The following is a 7,310-nucleotide window of genomic DNA, read 5'->3' on the forward strand; positions in this document are numbered from 1 at the left end:
GGCAAAAAGTGACACTTTCTAAGAACAATCTTCAACACACATTTCCACTATTCCAAGCAAAGTTACTCTTGAACCTAAACATTTGTATAAAATGTTTCCTGACTGGAAACATTGAATCTCTATGTATGTATGTATGTATTTATTTATTTTTGAGACAGTCTTACTCCATTGCCAGGCTGGAGTATAGTGGCGAGATCTCGATCTTGACTCACTGCAACCTCTGCCTCCAGGGTTCAAGCAATTCCTCCTGCCTCAACCTCCCGAGTAGCTGGGACTACAGGTGAGCACAACCACACCCGGGGAATTTTGTATTTTTAGTAGAGACGGGGTTTCACCATGTTGGCCAGGCTGGTCTCGAACTCCTGACTTCAAACGATCCACCCGCCTCGGCCTCCCAAAGTGCTGGGATCACAGGCGTGAGCCACCGCGCTGGGCCCTGGGTACTTTCCTTCTCTTAATCTTTTTTTCTCTTCTCTGCAGCCCTTGCTGAAGTTTCCTAGTGTGGTTGAACACCAGGTGGGACAGGCCCCCAGGTGCGAAGGCCTGCCTGGGGACCGGAATGTGTCTGCAAATGCAAGGCTGTGGACTGGTGGGGGGAAGTGTCTGACTGAGAGGCTGAGGGCTGGGGCTGGGGGTGGGGAAGAGACCACGGGGTAGGAGGTACAGGGGAGGGTGTGGCTATGGGGGTGGGGCGGGGAGACACCGACTGAGGCCACCTGTGCTTCTGCTGACACCTAGCGGAAAGATGAAGCTGTTGGTCTTTTTGTTTTGAGATGGAATCTCTGTTGCCCAGGCTGGAGTACAGTGGCACGATCTCGGCTCGTGGCAACCTGTGCCTCCCGGGTGTAAGGTTAGCCGTGAGAAACAACAGACCCAAAGTCAGGCAAGCAGGCTTCCTTAACCCGCTGGCTGCCCCAGAGCAGTCATAGGAGGCAGCCCTGAGCTTACAAAATGAGAGGCTTATATGGGGTCAGAGTTTCAGGGCTGAAATCATTCATCCGTTTGTAACAGGCACAGAGCTAGTCTGTTACCTTGTGACAGACTGACTATACGCGATTCCGTGACTTTCGTGGTGGCAGTTTAAAAAAAGAAAACCCAGGATTTTTACAGGTATGTGTCAAACGGGAGTTTACAAGTGTGGATAACAAACATTGGTTTCCCTGTCCTCCCCCAGACTGCCCCATGGCTGTAATCAGGCTTTGCTTAATTGTAGCGTCTGGCAGCCTTGCTGTGGCACGTAGGGAGAGTTCGGGAATGCAGCTGCAGAGCAGTCAGAGTGGGGGAAGGGGTCCCTCAAAGGGAGGGGTGGGTTTCTGAGGCAGCTTGTCCCTAACTCTGGGTTCAAGCGATTCTCCTGCCTCAGCCTCCCGTAGCTGGGATTACAGGTATGCGCCACCATGCCCGGCTAATTTTTGTATTTTTAGTAGAGATGGGGTTTCACCATGTTGGCCAGGCTGACCCTGAACTCCTGACCTTGTGATATGCCCGCCTTGGCCGCCCAAAGTACTGGAATTACAGGCGTGAGCCACCACTCTGGGCCACTATTGTCTCTTTGAAGCAAGTCACTTCTGTGAAGGTGTAGCCACCCCTGAAACATCTCCCTGACTTCAGACAGGCAAATGTGCACTCAGAGTGGCAGAACCACTCGCTGGGAGTCACATAGCATGTTGACTGCCCTGAGAGGGCTTGAAGGACCCAAGAAACCAGCTTAATTTATTTTATTTTGAGACAGAGTCTCACACGGTGGCCCAGGCTGGAGCGCAGTGGCAAAATTTCGGCTCATCGCAACCTCTGCCTCCCAGATTCTGGCGATTCTCCTGCCTCAGCCTCCCAAGTAGTTGGAACTACAGGCATCTGCCACCAAGCTCGGCTATTATGTGTATTTTTGGTAGAGGAGAGGTTTTACCACATTGGTCAGGCGGGTTTCGAATTCCTCACTTCAAGTGATCCGCCCACCTTGGCCTCCCAAAGTGCTGGGATTACAGGCATGAGCTACCATGCCTGACCCCAAGAAACCTCTTTAAACGAGTGTTTGGTTTGGTTGGCTGGTTTTTGGCAGGTTAGTGAGTTCTCAGGCCTTGTTGGGGTTTCTTGGGGACGTGATATGTTCTCCCAGGTTTGCCCCCTCCGCTAGGAAGTCCACCTGTATTACTTCACTTCCATCACCAACCCCCAGGCCTTTTCTCTCCTCTGGCCGGCTATGCATTTGTTCATAATTTTTTTTTCTTTTTGGAGACAGAGTTTCATTCTTCTTGCCCAGGCTGGAGTGCAATGGCTTGACCTCGGCTCACCGCAACCTCCGCCCCCTAGGTTTAAGCGATTGTCCAGCCTCAGCCTTCTGAGTAGCTGGGATTACAGGCACGCACCACCACACCCAGCTAATTTTGTATTTTTAGTAGACCTCAGGTGATCCGCCTTCTTCGGCCTCCCAAAGTGCTGGGATTATAGGCATGAGCCACTGCGCGCCGCGTGTTGATAATTTCAACAAATGTAAGCCAGGTGCGGTGGCTCACATCTGTTATCCCAGCACTGTGGGAGGCCAAGGTGGGTGGATCACCTGAGGCCAGGAGTTCGAGACCAGCCTGGCCAACATGGTGAAACCCCGTTCCCACTAAAAGTACAAAAAATAGCCAGGCATGGTGCCTCATGCCTGTAATCCCAGCTACTCGGGAGGCTGAGGGAGGAGAATCACTTGAACCTGGGAGGCGGAGGTTGCGGTGAGCCCAGATTGTGCCATCATACTCCAGCCTGGGCGACAAAAGCAAAACTCCGTCTCAAACACACAAAAAAAGTTTCCTGAGACTTAGTGACACCATAGGAAACAGACGAAAATAACAAAAACTACCGCTGGTAAGGCTCATAGCCCGACTAGTGAAATGGAAGAGAAATTAGTAAACAGATCTACAAAACGTGATTATTTCAGAGACTAAAAAGCCATTGGGAGGATATTTTTTTTTAATTTTTTTAAGATCTCGGCTCACTACAACCTCCCCCTCCAAGGTTCAAGCAATTCCCCTGCCTCAGCCTCCTAAGCAGCTGGGATTACAGGCACCCACTACCACGTGTAGCTAATTTTGTATTTTTTTGTAGAGACAGGGTTTCACCGTGTTTGCTAGGCTGGTCTTGAACTCTTGTCCTCAAGCTGTCAGCCTTCTAAAGTACTGAGACTGCAGCCATGAGTCACTTCACCAGCCTGGAAGGACATGTTTAAATGACAGGTACCAAGTTTGTGGGTTCCAAGGTTAGGTAGGACAGGCTACCACTTAGCCAGGCTCAGGCAGGAAGGACCCTCAGAAGAGGTAACCTTGGAACCAAGACTTGAAGGAAAAGAGGAAGTGAGCCTTGGAAATACCTGGGTCCGCCAGAAGGCACAGCCCGTGCAAAGGCCCAGGGGCAGGACAACAACTGGCGTGTTGGAGGAACAGCGAGGAGGAGCAGAGTGAGCAAGGGAAAGAAAGGGAAGAAGAGAGGGCAGGGAGGGGATGGGGCAGGTTGTACCTGGTCTGGTAAGACATGGGGAGGACTCAGGCTTTGACCCTGTGAGATGTGGGAGCCATGGAGGGTTGTGGACGGAGAAGGGAAGGGATGGGATGTGACCCAGGTGCTCAAAAGCACCCTCTGGTGGCTGCTGCTGGGTGAACATACTGTGGGGATTGAGGGCAGGAGCTGGGGTCCAGGTGGGGGTGACTGTGTTGGCTCCAGTGAGTGATGCTGGAGACTGGACCAAGAAACCACTGAGTGGGAATGCTGTGATCACATACTAGGTGCATTTTTTTTTTTTTTTTTTTTGAGAAGGGGTCTCGCTCTGTCACCCAGGCTGGAGTGCAATGGCATGATCTCGGCTCACTGCAACCTCTGCCTCCCAGGTTCAAGCAATTCTTCTGCCTCAGCCACCTGAGTAGCTGGGATTACAGGCACACACCACCGTGCTGGACTAATTTTTGTATTTTTGTAGAGACAGAGCTTCTGCATGTTGGCCAGGATGGTCTTGAATTCCTGACCTCAGATGATGGCCCGCCTCTGCCTGCCGAAGTGCAGGGATTATAGGCGTGAGCCACCACACCCAGCCAGCTAGGACTTTCTGAGCAAGAATGGGGGCACTGAGGGGGCAGGGGCATAAACTGGGAATGTCCTAGCCAAAGCCAGGTATATGGTCACCTTAGCTCAAAAGAGAATTGGAGGCTAGGCATGGTGGCTCATGCCTGTAATCCCAGCACTTTGGGAGGCCAGGGCCAGAGGATCACTTCAGTTCATGAATTTGAGACCAGCCTGGCCATCATGGTGAAACCCGTCTCTACTAAAAATACAAAATTTAGCCACGCATGGTGGCGCACCTGTAATCCCAGCTGCTCGGGAGGTGGAGGCACCAAAAACGATCGAACACGGGAGGTGGACGTTGGAGTGAGCTGAGATTGTGCCGTTGCACTCCGGCCTGGGGAACGGTGGGAGACTATCTCTAAACAAAACAAAAAGATAATTGGAGAAGAGAAAGTGGAGCTGGAGAATGAGGACATCTCATTATAGTCAATGGGTTTTGCTCTAAGGAGAAACAGACATGTAAATGGGCAACATTATGATCAAATTGTAGCAACAGGGATTTCCTGGCATTGGAAATCCAACAATAGGGGATTGGTTAATTAGTTGGAATTCATCAAACAATGGCTAATCCCTCTCTTGTGTCATAGTTCTACCCCTCCAAAAGGTAAGTTAGAATCCTAACCCCTGGCATCTAAAGAACATGACCCTATTTGGAGATAAGGTCTTCACAAAGGCAGGGAAGTTAAAGTGAGGTCGTTAGGGTGGACTGTCGGCTAGTGGCATGGATATCCTCATAAAAAGGGAACATGGGCTTGGAGCGGCAGCTCGAGTCTGTAATCCCAGCATTTTGGGAGGCCAAGGCGGGTGGATCACCTGGGGTTAGGAGTTCAAGGCCAGCCTGGCCAACATGGTGAAACTGTCCCTACAAAAAATTAGCTGGATGTGGTGGTGGAAGCCTGTAATCCCAGCTACTCGGGGGGCTGAGGCAGGAGAATTGCTTGAATCCAGAAGGCGGAGGTTGCGGTGAGCCGAGATTGCGCATTGCACTCCAGCCTGAGCGACAAGAGAGAGACTCCGTCTCAAACAATCAAAAATAAAATCAAAACCAAAACCAAACAAAAAAACCCAGAAGAGTACCATTATGATAGAGAGGTTTTTTTGGTTGTTGTTTTCTAAGACGGAGTCTTGCTCTGTCGCCCAGGCTGGAGTGCCATGATATGATCTTGGCTCACCACAACCTCTGCCTCCCAGGTTCAAGCAGTTCGTCTGTCTCAGCCTCCCAGGTAGCTGGGATTACAGGCATCCGCCACCAAGCCTGGCTAATTTTTTGTAGTTTTAGTAGAGATGAATTTTCACCACGTTGGCCAGGCTGGTTTCAAACTCCTGACCTCAAGTGATCTGCCCGCCTCAGCATCCCAAAGTGCTAGGATTATAGGTGTGAGTCACTGTGCCTGGCCTAGAATACATTCTTAGTGTTGTGAGTTTTAATATATCTACTTTTAAAGTTTCAATATGTTTTCAACAGCGTTCTGAGGGAAATAACCATTAAAATACATAAAAACAGGCCAGGCATGGTGGCTCAGCCTTGTAATCCTAGCACTTTGGGAAGCCAAGTTGGGAGGATCTCTGGAGCGCAGGAGTTTGAGATCAGCTTGGGAAAGATAGCGAGACCTCATCTCTACTAAAATTTTTAAAAAATTAGCCAGGCTTGGTGGCACGCACCTGTGGTCCCAGCTATGCGGGAGGCTGTGGTGGAAGGATTCCGTGATCCCAGGGGGTCAAGACTGCGGTGAGCTGTGATTGCACCACTGCACTCCAGCCCAAGTGACAGAGTGAGACCCTGTCTCAAGAACACCCAAAACCAAACCCCTCAAAACACATAAAAACAGGCATAAAGAGGCCTTGCCAAACTCCAAGAGTTTGGCAAATCACTACTAAAACCTGTCTCGATGGAAACTTTTGACAATTTGTTCATGATGGAGTTATTTGCCAGTAATTAATTTTTAAAATAATATTATGGCAGGGCGTGGTGTTCAGGCCTATAATCCCAGCACTTTGGGAAGCGGAGATGAGCAGATCACTTGATTTCAGAGTTCAAGACCAGCCTGGCCAACCTGGCGAAATCCCGTCTCTGTAAAAAATACAAAAATTAGCCGGGCGTAGTAGCTTATGCCTGTAATCCCAGTTACTAGGGAGGCTGAGGCATGAGAATAGCTTGAATGTGGGAGGTGGAGGTTGCAATTGTTCAAGATCGTGCCACTGCACTCCAGCCTGGACAACAGAGAGAGAGAAAAAAAGTATTGAAATATTGTTTATCATGATTATTGAGAGTTTTGGGGCACCTCTTTAATTTTTGCACCTGGTACCAGTGCCTTACAATGCCTTAGTCTCCTTACCCTAATCCCAGCCTGGCAGGAGTGAGCATGTGTGGAATTTTACAGCAATCTGATCCTAATTTCTTGCCATCATACCCCCACCCCTTCTACTGTCTCTTTAAGAAAGAGGCTGGTCATGGTAGCAAATTCCTGTAATCCCAGCCCTCTGGGAGGCTGAGGCAGGCGGATCTCTTGAGGTCAGGAGTTCAAGACCAGCCTGATCAACATGGAGAAACTCCATGTCTACTAAAAATACAAAATTAGCCGATCGTGATGGCACATGTCTGTAATCACAGCTACTTGGGAGGCTGAGGCAGGAGGATCACTTGAACCTGGAAGGTGGAGGTCCGGCCTCAGAAAGCTCTTTCACAGAGTAGTTGGGGTTGGGTGCACTGGCTCATGACTGTAATCCCAGCACTTTGGGAGGCTGAGGGGTCCAGATCATGTTCGGTCACGAGTTTGAGACCAGCCTAAGCAACATAGTGCAGGCCCTCGTATAAGTCACCGTCTCTACCAGGCACATGTTAAAAAATTTAGCCAGGCGAGGTGGTCCATGCCTGTGGTCAAGGTATTCCGGAGGCTGAGGTGGGAGAATTGCTTGAGCCCGAGGAGTTGGAGGCTGGAGTGAGGGATGATCGTACCACTGCACTCCAGCCTGGGCTTCGGATCGAGACTCTCTCTCTTAAAAAAAAAAAAAAAAAAAAAGTAGTTTGATGATCTAAAGCAAAACGGCTAATATCAAACATCAAGTACAGATTTTATCTATGAGATGAACTAAGAAAAAGTTCATTTGACCCCAGGATGGGTTTGTGGGCCATTTGACTTGCATTGTTTTAAATGGAGGGTGGACTGATGATAAAGTAATAAACTTACGTGTGTGTGTGTGTGTGTGTGTGT

Source organism: Cebus imitator, unplaced genomic scaffold, assembly GCF_001604975.1.
Source record: "Cebus imitator isolate Cc_AM_T3 unplaced genomic scaffold, Cebus_imitator-1.0 Scaffold53, whole genome shotgun sequence".
NCBI classification, from domain to species: Eukaryota; Metazoa; Chordata; class Mammalia; order Primates; family Cebidae; genus Cebus; species Cebus imitator.